The sequence below is a fragment of the Haemaphysalis longicornis genome, unplaced genomic scaffold, assembly GCF_048455015.1.
Source record: "Haemaphysalis longicornis isolate Haplotype H1 unplaced genomic scaffold, Haemaphysalis longicornis Haplotype H1 scaffold_8, whole genome shotgun sequence".
In the NCBI taxonomy this organism is placed as follows: domain Eukaryota; kingdom Metazoa; phylum Arthropoda; class Arachnida; order Ixodida; family Ixodidae; genus Haemaphysalis; species Haemaphysalis longicornis.
Window position 1 is genome coordinate 85,485,485 of NW_027526445.1, and position 11,867 is coordinate 85,497,351.

General features: G+C 41.4%; 3 non-coding genes across 3 annotated transcripts; 2 read left to right on the plus strand and 1 right to left on the minus strand.

Annotated features, from left to right (window-relative positions):
* Window positions 1–7,411: 7,411 nt before the first annotated feature.
* Window positions 7,412–7,483, minus strand: Trnat-ugu (transfer RNA threonine (anticodon UGU)). The gene has a single exon. It is a non-coding gene; the product is annotated as a tRNA-Thr (tRNA).
* A 1,089-nt stretch (window positions 7,484–8,572) lies between these two features.
* Window positions 8,573–8,644, plus strand: Trnat-cgu (transfer RNA threonine (anticodon CGU)). The gene has a single exon. It is a non-coding gene; the product is annotated as a tRNA-Thr (tRNA).
* A 409-nt stretch (window positions 8,645–9,053) lies between these two features.
* On the plus strand, window positions 9,054–9,125 carry Trnat-ugu (transfer RNA threonine (anticodon UGU)). The gene has a single exon. It is a non-coding gene; the product is annotated as a tRNA-Thr (tRNA).
* Window positions 9,126–11,867: the final 2,742 nt, after the last annotated feature.

Below are 11,867 nucleotides of genomic sequence, written 5' to 3' on the forward strand. Positions count from 1 at the left end.
TTCGGATTCCATTGGCGGCCTGTCCGGATCCAGGGATTCTTAGCACCCTCTGCTGTGTCACAGGTCTATATAGTTATGACTCATACCAACAACACTTTTATTTGCACGTTGGTATCGCAGACAATTCTAGGGAATCGCCAAACTCCAATTCGCTATAACTTTTCTACTCCGGTGTTTGGTGTTTTGGTAATCGGCAAATAAACGTTGCAGATGCAGTTGCGGATCTGTTATGTAAACATTTATATCCCTGCGTTAATCTTTTGTTGCAGACTCTTTGCAAATGGACTGCTTAAGGAATACTTGGTACTTACTGCACAGGTTGCGCAATTTAGTGCATTCGTATTCACGCGTTTTATTACTAAACTGCTGAGAAGCACCACGAACTAAAAGGAAGATAAATGACAATTATAAATTAGTGAAGGTATATGAGATTATTCAATATGTGTATCAGTATTTTCAGTTGTAACGGAGATTGAATTTGTCTCAGTTGAAAATCAAACACAGAAATAAAGCACCGGGACAAGTTATGTTTTTTTTTTGTTTTCGATATGCCGCTATCAGGTTGAGTAGTATGTGTTCTTCTGTTTGCACTATAAATTTACCGATGACATTGAAACCGGAGAATGCTTAATGATAATGCACCCATTTAATGCACTACTATTATATCCCCTTAATTACAGTTCACTCCTAAATACCTCTTTCCTTGCAGAGAGTTAAATCCGCACTCGGGCTACAGAATTAAATACGCTCAGTATAAATTCTTAAAGATATTTCTTTCCGCATTCACTACACTCCTATAACAAAAACAAGACAGTATAAGTAAATAATATCTCGTAGCCATCAGCGTGATATGGATAGTAAGGATGTCTGAGGACATATCTGTTGCCCATAAGTAGACCGAAATCACAGTTTTTCAAATCACACAGCGTTGACCACCGAGCTTTGCAAGCCAGATGCCAAACCCTATTACCCTTTTCTTGAGCGCGCATTACTTGGGGAACCTCTAATATTTATATATAATTGGTTTGATCCCGAGCCTTGTCTATAAAAGCCATATTTAAGTGGAGGTGAGAACATGTACAAAAACGTTTTATGGAGATGACCGCGCGACACCTTCGGAGAGGCAAAACAAAAGAATAAGCGGCTTGTAGCAAAAAAAATAAAACGTTTTCATGCCAACGGCCAGGCGAGGGTGCCCAAATTCCAAACAAAATTCCAGTGTCCAAACATAACTCCATCCAGTAACATCACCACCTAGAGAGCGTCCTGCGCATACGATGATACAGAATTTGGAGGTAGGCAAAAGAAAATCTACTGGCCTCGCCTCCACCTGGTCAGTGCCATGAGTAACAGTCATCAATCATGAGAGGTGGAGACCAACTACGCACTAGGGTTGTCCAATGCTTTTCTGACAAGCGAGTGCTAGGGTATTCCGAGGAACCATCGTACTATGGTTGCAAATAACTAGTGTAGCTTCTGAGGTATCAAGAATAATGTATTATTGGGAGCAGCAAGTGCTCCATACCTGGAGATATACAGTGAACAGTAGAGGAGAAGCAGTTGTGCCTCTGACTTTATGTTAGACACTTCGCGCCCGACCTACTAAACGGAACGAAAGTTAAAAATGTAGTGCTTTACTCTATGTGATAGCTAAGAACAATTGTTCACGAGAAAGACAGCTTCGGTTTATTGTGCTACTTCCCTACGGGCGGTACGAAAGAATTAATATTCACGCGGGCACTTAAGCATGAAACGTTTTATTGATAAACGTCCACTTCTTGGTACCTTTTCGGCGTATACAGCTGTGCCTTGTAATTCCTAGATAACTGAATATGTGGAATTCTTACAAAAAATAGTTCAATTCAAGAGTCACGGTCTCGGGAGAAGCGCCCAATATGGCGGCAGTAGCGGCGGATGTGCGTGAAGGACGGGTTGGATTGCTTTCAGCCGGGTGGCCTTCGCAGGATCTGCCGCAAGGGGTAAGTAAATATAGGTGTCTCTCATTCCCTACAGCGGCTGAGAGAGCAAAGCAAACAGAAAGTGTGGCGGTCACCTGCCTTCTCAGCTTGCGCCATCGATACATTATTCAGAAACGGCGTTGGGCTGTCCGGATATACATTATCGAATGCAGACATGCTGATAGCTATGGTAATGACAACGAAACTTTGCCGGTGATTCCATGAAACAACTGCGGCGTGCGAAATACCAAGACACTTTTACGAGGAACTGCAAACAAAAATAAAACTGAGACAAACGACAATGTAGCTAAGCTCACATAATGGCTAAACGACTTAGAAAAGCCCATGTGTATGTGGCCTAATATAACGACAAAACCTAGAAGGCCTTTCCTAAATAGCTTATGCGGATGTCCGGTAGTACAACAGACCACTATTTCTTACGCATCAACGTCCGGTTCTTTGTTATGAGACGCACCGATTGAAACGTGACACGCATTAAAAATGAATAAGAAATTCCGCTATGTGTTCGTGAAACGGTAGAAACTCGCTCGAACGAATTGGATGGGTTCTTTTACTCACTCATATTTTCTCTGACTGTTACTAGTTCTTCTCCAGGGGGTGCCCAATTTATAAGAACACTGTTTCAGTTAATGAATGCGCTCTCATCGTAGACAAAAATACACCGTGTTTATTGTACTACACTATAATGCCACCGACCCAGTTCGTAGTGGAGTGCGTTCGGGAGTTTTTTCGTTTATATAGGCGCCGTTCTTTTAGCTTTTTTTGCTTTGAAATTCAGGCTGCGTACTATAAATAAATTGATCAGTTTATTTATTTCGCTGGGTAAAAGTGAGACGGGGGGCGCAGCAGATCAGTCGCTGAGTAATTACTTTTTAGAAGGTTCTGTGTTCACATTTCTTCCTACTGCACATGTGACACATGTAGACATGCACTTTATGGGTAAAATTGCGATACATCGAATTTTATTTTAAAACCAGCATTGAAAAACCTGTTTTTGTGGGCGACATCGGTGAGGTACGAATATTCAAAATATCTGTTTATTTGGCTCTACGATTGGGCAGTATGCAGATTTACACACACTACAGCTTCCCTAGAACTAGGGTTCTGTGTCACTGGTGTGCACTTGGGCTACTCCCGTTCCGTCTTATTCACGTGTAACGCAGCACGCACTATACTAACTATTTAGGTGTTCAATGCATATTTTTCTGAATTTTGTAAAGCGCGCACATTTCCCTGAAAGGCTCCGGCTACAGGGCAGCCCAGAGGCGAGTATATGACACAATTAAATAGTTTTGTACAATATTATTCAGCATTTATATTAGGGCGTATTCGTTGAGAGCATTTTGTGAACACAACCTAGTGTACAACTTATCGCGTGTTAGGTCGTAATGTACATTTAAATATGCCACCATGTATACATAAAAAGTGGTATCGCCTCCTTTTTTTCTCTAAAAGGACTGAGATATCTGCGCAAAAAGATTGCAGCTACTTGCAAATACTTCTTGTAATATTGCACAAAGACCGTCAAGAGCACTCTACATCAGCATTAGTGAAAAAACTGAAAAATATACAGTAAAAGGGCTTAAACCTACTGTATACTATAATACCTTCTGAAAACCGTTCTTCTTCACCAAATATAATTATCTAGAACGTCGTCATTATCATCATCGTCAGCAGCAGCTTATCTATATCTACTGTAGGGCAAAGACCTCTCCCATTTATCTGCAAATATACACGTCCTGTGCTAACTGCGACCAATTTATTCCCGCATACATCTTGATCTCATCTGCCCATCTGAATTTCTGCCGCCCCCTTCCACACTTGCCTTCTGAAGGGATCCACTCAGTTACCCTTAATTAACAACGGTTATCAGCCTCCGCATTAAATGCCCTGCCCACGTCCATTTCTTCTTCTTGATGTCAACTGATATGTATTTACCACGCGGTTATTCCATGACCACTCCGCTCATTCTTGTCCTTTACAGTTTTACCTACCATCATGTGTTCCAATGTTCGCTGAGTTTTGATGAATTTAGGTTCAACCGTTTTAGCAAGCCTCCAGGTTTCTGCGCCGCAGTTGAGTACCTGCAAGGTGCAGCTATTATACATTTTCTTCTTCGGGGACACTGGTAGGCTGGCATTCATTATCTTAGAATGCCTGCCGAATATACGCCACCCCATTCTTACCCTATCCTTTCAATTATCTCTGCCTCATGGCTGATATCCGCGTTGGTAACATTTACACTGCCTCGCCAACCATCTCAAACCACTATTGTCTACATAGGCTATTAAGCATTTCTAGCGTTTTTTGCATATTGTGAGGAAAGATTTGTTATTTGTTACCCTGTGTGTAAATGATCTGGCTCTTCAGCTCCTCATTACTGTTATCACGATCATCTCATACCTGATCTGCTTCTGCTAACCATCCACGTAAGCTTTCTCTGGATTTGTTCTCCGGTATGCCACTACGAATAAATGCCCTGTGCCGACCAGTTGCCGCCTACTGTCGGTCCATGGCGTGTCCGTCAATTTTATTTTCAGGCCGACAATTGGATTCTGCTTGCCGAGCGCGGCAATCATGGCTCGCCAATCGTCCCCGAGTTACATCAACTGGCAACGTCATCAGGAAATATCAGGTAATCAGTTATTCTCCGGCAATGATTATGCCCACCTGTTTGCAATCCAACCTCTTGTAAACAAGCTGTCAACGCCGATATACTAAGAGATATTGGCATTTCTATAGCTTTCGTCTGACTGCCGTTATGTAGCACACAAAAGGTTAACATCACTTAACGTCGTCCACAATGTGTGAGCTGTTGTCCTCTGGTGGCTGGGATTTCTCTATTTAGGTTTACTTGCTTTTTTGTTCAACGCTTCCTTCAGACATTCTATATAAATTGCTGCACTGAAAGAGAGAAACCTATGTAAGCAGGTTTTATTATTTTTTCTGTGCAATTTTAGCTCTCCATTTGTGGTGAATATCTCCGCTTTGAATGTGAAGAAACACAACTGTGCAAATATGTCAGTAGGTAAAACCGCAGTCTTGTTAAGACTTTGAGACAAGCCATTGTGATATTTTACAATACATTTACGGGCCAGCTCTTTACAATAATTAAGAAGCAACACCCAACGGGGTCACCAATCTTTATTTTATTATTTCTGCTCGAAAGAGAGGCCGTTTATTGATTAAATCGGTTCAAAACTGTCTCTACTAAAAATGTGTCAGATATTACCAGTCCAACAAAGTGCCCTCAGGTGATCAGTGCTGTATAATTGGTTTCTCCGAAGTGTGTCCAATCAGAAGTGATAACAAGGTTTATCGAGGTATTTGAATGGCCCAGACGTGGCATTTGCTGCGTTGTTTTTCTTTGGTAACCAACATGTAGAGCAGCACTACCGTACCTTGACACTTCTTCGATGTCGTCACAAGAAAGTTGGTAATTGACTTCCGTATGGTTGAAACCATTAATACATTTTAGTGTTTCGAGTGGCGGTATATAAGAACTTCTTTACGAGGCTCAGATAAAGTTATGTTGCTTCTTCACATATTTGAATAGTTTCCAAATGAGACCGCACATTCCTAAACTACACTAATACAGACACAGGAATGAAAAGGTCATTTTGCTTCATAGTGTAGTCACATTTTTTGCCAATATATTTATTGTTTAATAAAAGGGACGAAAGTTATGGACTATAATGGCGACTACGAAAAACACACACAAAAAAATATTAAACCTCTGCCGCATTATTTTATTCTTTAAGAAAAGTGAAATGCTTACGCATAGAAAAAAAATTGAAGTCTTTTCACGATAAAATTATCACCGCAGTAATATTGCCACCCTGCAACATCGCGAATGAGCACTGGACTTACCACAAGCAGTATACGAATCCGAGCAGTTTCCACTAGGGTCCAGTTCTTTGGGGTAGAGGAAGTCATGCAAGAAGTAAGAGACACAAAAGCACATTTTATTGTGGTTCAGTGTTTACAGGGGATATATAGAACTTATGTTGGTCTCGGAAACCATTTCTTCTTATTCTTATTTGTTTTTCTTTTCGCCCTATATTACTTTGTGCTTCTTAGAATCAACCAGATATTACTTACACGCACTAAATATTTTATATTTTATGAAAGGGAACAAAACGCAAAAATCTAAATCAGAATATATGTAGAAATGCTGACTAATGGCTCAAGTTTTCGTAAGTGCGATTACTGTAAATACAAGAACAGCAAATAAATAAACCAGTTCTACATATCTTAATAAAGAATCTTGAAATATATAAGGGTCCTTTACAAACAATAAAACGTTCCTTACAACCCTTTTATTTTGTAACTGCTGTTTAGTAAGGTATGCGCACGATTTTGTGACATGTTGCCTTACACGGGGGTATATTGTGTATAAGGTATTTTTTATTTTATTTTTTTACAAATACTGCAGCCAGCACTGCTGCCCTAGCAGGAGAGAGGTTATTGTAGCTGAGTTAGAAGCAATTTTTCAAAACAGTTAGCATTAGTACGTTGGACAATACATTCAGGAAGCGCGTTCCATTGCTCAGTTGTGTCGGGGAAAATACAACATTTGAAAGCGCTTACTTCGGCTAAAGTAGGGGCGTACAACTTTAAAGTGATTTATTCTGGTTGATCTTAGTGGTGCGGGATGTACATGCATATCTCTGCATAAACCAGTGTTACTGTTATAAAGCAGAAATAATTTAAGCCTTGCAACCTGTCGACGCAGGTGAAGAGGTTCCAATTCCAGCTGATGCAACATGTTTGTAACAGATGACCAGGATGGGTAGTCATGCATTATAAATATTGCCGCCAATCGTATCCTCTCAACCCTGGCAATATCTTTGCAATAGAAAGGGTCCCATATTAGTGGTAGCAAGAGTTTTATAATTTTCAGAAATGTATCGTAGATACTAAGCAGCCAGGGCACATCAGAAGATTATTGTTTGTAAAGTGTGAGTATATGTTGATCTAAATACCCATGTTTTGTTTCTCGAAAAGTTTTGATATGTTCAACGGGTTCGTCCAGCATTGGCGACATCACATGAAACGGGTATTTTGTATAGGTATACAAAAGCTCGTATACTAAAACTATACGCCGAGAACTATTTCACAAAAGTTTGAACAATTATGCGCGAGCATCTTCCCATAAATTGTTTAGCTGGACTTTATTATATATATATATATATATATAGATATATATATACATATATATATATATATATATATATATATATATATATATATATATATATATATATATATATATATATATATATATATTATATATATATACAGAAAGATAGGTCAGCAGTCTACAACGCCAAAGGGGGCATAGGGGTGTGGTTAGGCTCTTTTCTTTTCACTATGGGTAATGAAGTAAAGACTTATTTAATGTACAGAAGAAAGAAAGAAAGAAAAACACGCGCCCAGAGTGGGGACCGAACCCACGCCTTTCGATTACATGTCGAATGCCTTACCAATTCGGCTATCTGGGCGACTGTGTTCTCTTTCACTTTCTGGGCTATTTATATTTACTAGAAGTGTATCTGACGCTTGAGGGTGGTAGCCAGCGCCACTCTAACTACACGGGGAGAAGGGGACTTTCTTTTCAACCCCCAGGGCGTGACTCAAACGTCTACAGCATGTCATAAGCGGGTAACTGGCGGGAAGCCTTCTTATGCTACCTAGGCATCAAGGCTGCCAGAACCGAGACCCTCGCTAGGCTTTCGCAGAATAATATAGTAAGGAAATGAGGGGCTCGTTGAAGAAATACAGAAAGATAGGTCAGCAGTCTACAACGCCAAAGGGGGCATAGGGGTGTGGTTAGGCTATTTTCTTTTCACTACGGTTAATGAAGTAAACACTTTTTAATGTACAGAAGAAAGAAAGAAAGAAAAACACGCGCCCAGAGTGGGGACCGAACCCACGCCTTTCGATTACATGTCGAAAGCCTTACCAATTCGGCTATCTGGGCGACTGTGTTCTCCTTCACTTTCTGGGCTATTTATATTTACTAGAAGTGTATCTGACGCTTGAGGGTGGTAGCCAGCGCCACTCTGACTACACGGGGAGAAGGGACCTTCTTTTCAACCCCCGGGGCGTGACTCAAACGTCTACAGCCTGTCATGAGCGGGTAACTGGCGGGAAGCCCTCTTATGCCACCTAGGCACCAAGGCTGCCAGAACCGAGACCCTCGCTAGGCTTTCGCAGAATAATATAGTGAGGAAATCAGGGGCTCGTTGAGGAAATACAAAAAGATAGGTCAGCAGTCTACAACGCCAAAGGGGGCATAGGGGTGTGGTTAGGCTCTTTCCTCAACGAGCCCCTCATTTCCTTACTATAGTATTCTGCGAAAGCCTAGCGAGGGTCTCGGTTCTGGTAGCCTTGATGCCTAGGTAGCATAAGAGGGCTTCCCGCCAGTTACCCGCTCATGACAGGCTGTACACGTTTGAGTCGCGCCCTGGGGGTTGAAAAGAAGGTTCCCTTCTCCCCGTGTAGTCAGACTGGCGCTGGCTACCACCCTCAAGCGTCAGATACACTTCTAGTAAATATAAATAGCCCAGAAAGTGAAGGAGAACACAGTCGCCCAGGTAGCCGAATTGGTAAGGTATTCGACACGTAATCGAAAGGCGTGGGTTCGGTCCCCACTCTGGGCGCGTGTTTTTCTTTCTTTCTTTCTTCTGTGCATTAAAAAAAGTGTTTACTTTATTAACCGTATTGAAAAGAAAAGAGCCTAACCACACCCCTATGCCCCCTTTGGCGTTGTAGACTGCTGACCTATCTTTCTGTATTTCCTCAACGAGCCCCTCATTTCCTTACTATATTATTCTGCGAAAGCCTAGCGAGGGTCTCGGTTCTGGCAGCCTCGATGCCTAGGTAGCATAAGAGGGCTTCCCGCCACTTACCCTCTCATGACAGGCTGTAGACGTTGGAGTCACGCCCCGGGGGTTGAAAAGAAGGTCCCCTTCTCCCCGTGTAGTCAGAGTGGCGCTGGCTACCACCCTCAAGTGTCAGATACACTCCTAGTAAATATAAATAGCCCAGAAAGTGAAGGAGAACACAGTCGCCCAGATAGCCGAATTGGTAAGGCATTCGACATGTAATCGAAAGGCGTGGGTTCGGTCCCCACTCTGGGCGCGTGTTTTTCTTTCTTTCTACTGTATAAAAAAAATGTTCACTTCATTATCCATATTAAAAAACAAAAGAGCCTAACCACACCCCTATGCCTCCTTTGGTGTCGTAGACTGCTGACCTATCTTTCTGTATTTCCTCAACAAGCCCCTCATTTCCTTACTACTATATATATATATATATATATATATATATATATATATATATATATATATACACAAATGAGGGATGGCAGTCAAGAACACCTCGGAAAGCAAAGGGGAGGTTGTGGGGGGTCACAGAAATAGATGAAGAATTTTTTTAGTCGAAAAAAAAAGTGGTGAAAAAATGCCCAACCCACGACCTCCAGAATGCCGGTCTGGTATGGTACCAGACCGGTATTGTGGAGGTCTTGGGTTTGGGTCACACCCGGCGGGCATGTTTTCACCACTTTCTTTTCGACTAAAAATTCTTTATCTCTTTCTATGATCCACCACAACCTCCCCTCTATCCTCTCCCCTCTCCCCCATATTTTTTGTCTTATTTCATGGAGCCCCTCATTTCCCATTTTCTGATTCGCTACATGCTAAGCGAGGGCCTCGGTTCTGGTAGTCTTGCTGCTAAAGGGAGCTTAAGAGGATTCAACGCTGGTCGACCACTCTCGGCATGTCGTAGACACTGGAGTCACGGCCAGAAGGTCCCCTTCACCCCGAGTAGTCCGAGTGGCGCTGGCTACCACCCCCTAGTGCAGGAAACAAAGAATACCTTAACATAAATACCCGAGAAAGTGCTGGGGAAACGGCCCCTCTTGTAGCGTAGTGGTTATCGTACCAGACCGGTATTCTGAAGGTCGTGGGTGCGGATCCCACCCGGCGGGCATTTTTTCACCACTTTCTTTTCGACAAAAATAATTCTTCATCTCTTTCTATGATGCACCACAACCTCCCATTTGCTTTCCGAGGTTTTGTTGACTGCCAACCCTTATTTTCTGTATTATTTCATGGAGCCCCTCATTTCCCATTTTCTGATTCGCTATATATTTAAATATATATATATATATATATATATATATATATATATATATATCTATATATATATATATATATATATATATATATATATATATATATATATATATATATATATATATATATATATATATATATATATATATATTTATATATATATATATATATAGATAAATTCCTCCTCCACTTTCAGGGGTATTTATGTCAATGTACCTTTTTCGTGTGCTCCGGGGTGGTAGCCAGCGCCACTCCGACTTCTCAGGGTGAAGGGGACCTTCTTTTTAACCCCCGGGTCGTGACTCGAGTGTCTACGACATGTCGAGAGTGATCGCCCAACGTTAAACCCTATTAAGCTTCCTATGGCACCAAGGCTGCCACATCGAGGCCCTCGCTATCCATGTAGCGAATCAGAATAGGAAATAAGGGGCTCGTTGAAAGTAAGATAGAAATACAGTTTGGCAGTCTATGACCTCCGGTATTCTGGAGGTCGTGGATTCGGATCCCACCTGGCGGGCATTTTTTCTCCACTTTCTTTCCAAATTCTTTATCTGTTTCAATGACCTATCATGTCCTCCCCTTTGCTTTCCGAGGTATTCTTGACTGCAAAACTTTATTTCTCCCTTATTTCCAACGAGCCCCTAATTTCCTATTCTGATTCGCTACAGGCATAGCGAGGGCCGCTGTTCTGACAGTCTTGGTGCCACAGTAAGCTTGAGAGGGTTCAACGCTTGTCGACCACTCTCGACATGTCGTAGACACTCGAGTCACTGCCCGGGGATTAAAAAGAAGGTCCCCTTCACCCCGAGAAGTCGGAGTGGCGCTGGCTACCACCCCCGAGCATAGGAAAAAATCATATTGACATAAATACTATTGAATGTGGAGGACGAAAATAGCCCCGCCGGTAGCATAGTGGTTACCGCACCAGACCGGCATTCTCGAGGTCGTGAGCTCGGACCTCACCTGGCGCGCATTTTTTCTCCACTTTCTTCCTTTCCAAATTCTTTATCTCTTTCAATGACCTACCACATCCTCCCCTTGCTTTCCGAGGTTTTCTTGACTGCCAAACTTTATTTCTGTCTTATTTTAAACGAGCCCCTCATTTCCTATTCTGATTCACCTATATATATATATATATATATATATATATATATAAGGTTAGTAGAGACAGAGACAAACGAGAAAGACTTAGAAAATAAAAATAAGTTTACTGACGTTTCAGGGAGAGGACTTTATTTTTTTCGCGCTCTGTGTGAGTTTTTATCTTTTCAGTCTATATATATATATATATATATATGTATATATATATATATATATATATATATATATATATATATATTTAGGGAGTAGTAGAACTTTGAAGATGGTACAGAACACAAGAGAAGAAAAACTTCGAACAAGGTAAAAGCGAAGCCCCTGAGGAAAGCAAGTTCTCTTTGCTGAAACGTAGGCCACAATCGTGCTTTTAGAAAAGAAAAACTTCGAGCAAGGTAAAAGCACGATTGTGGCCTACGTTTCAGCAAAGAGAACTTGCTTTCCTCAGGGCAAGCCTTCAAGGTAAAAGCACGATTGTGGCCTACGTTTCAGCAAAGAGAACTTGCTTTCCTCAGGGAAGGCTTGCCCTGAGGAAAGCAAGTTCTCTTTGCTGAAACGTAGGCCACAATCGTGCTTTTACCTTGTTCGAAGTTTTTCTTCTCCTATATATATTTATATATATGTATATATTTATATTTATATCTATATG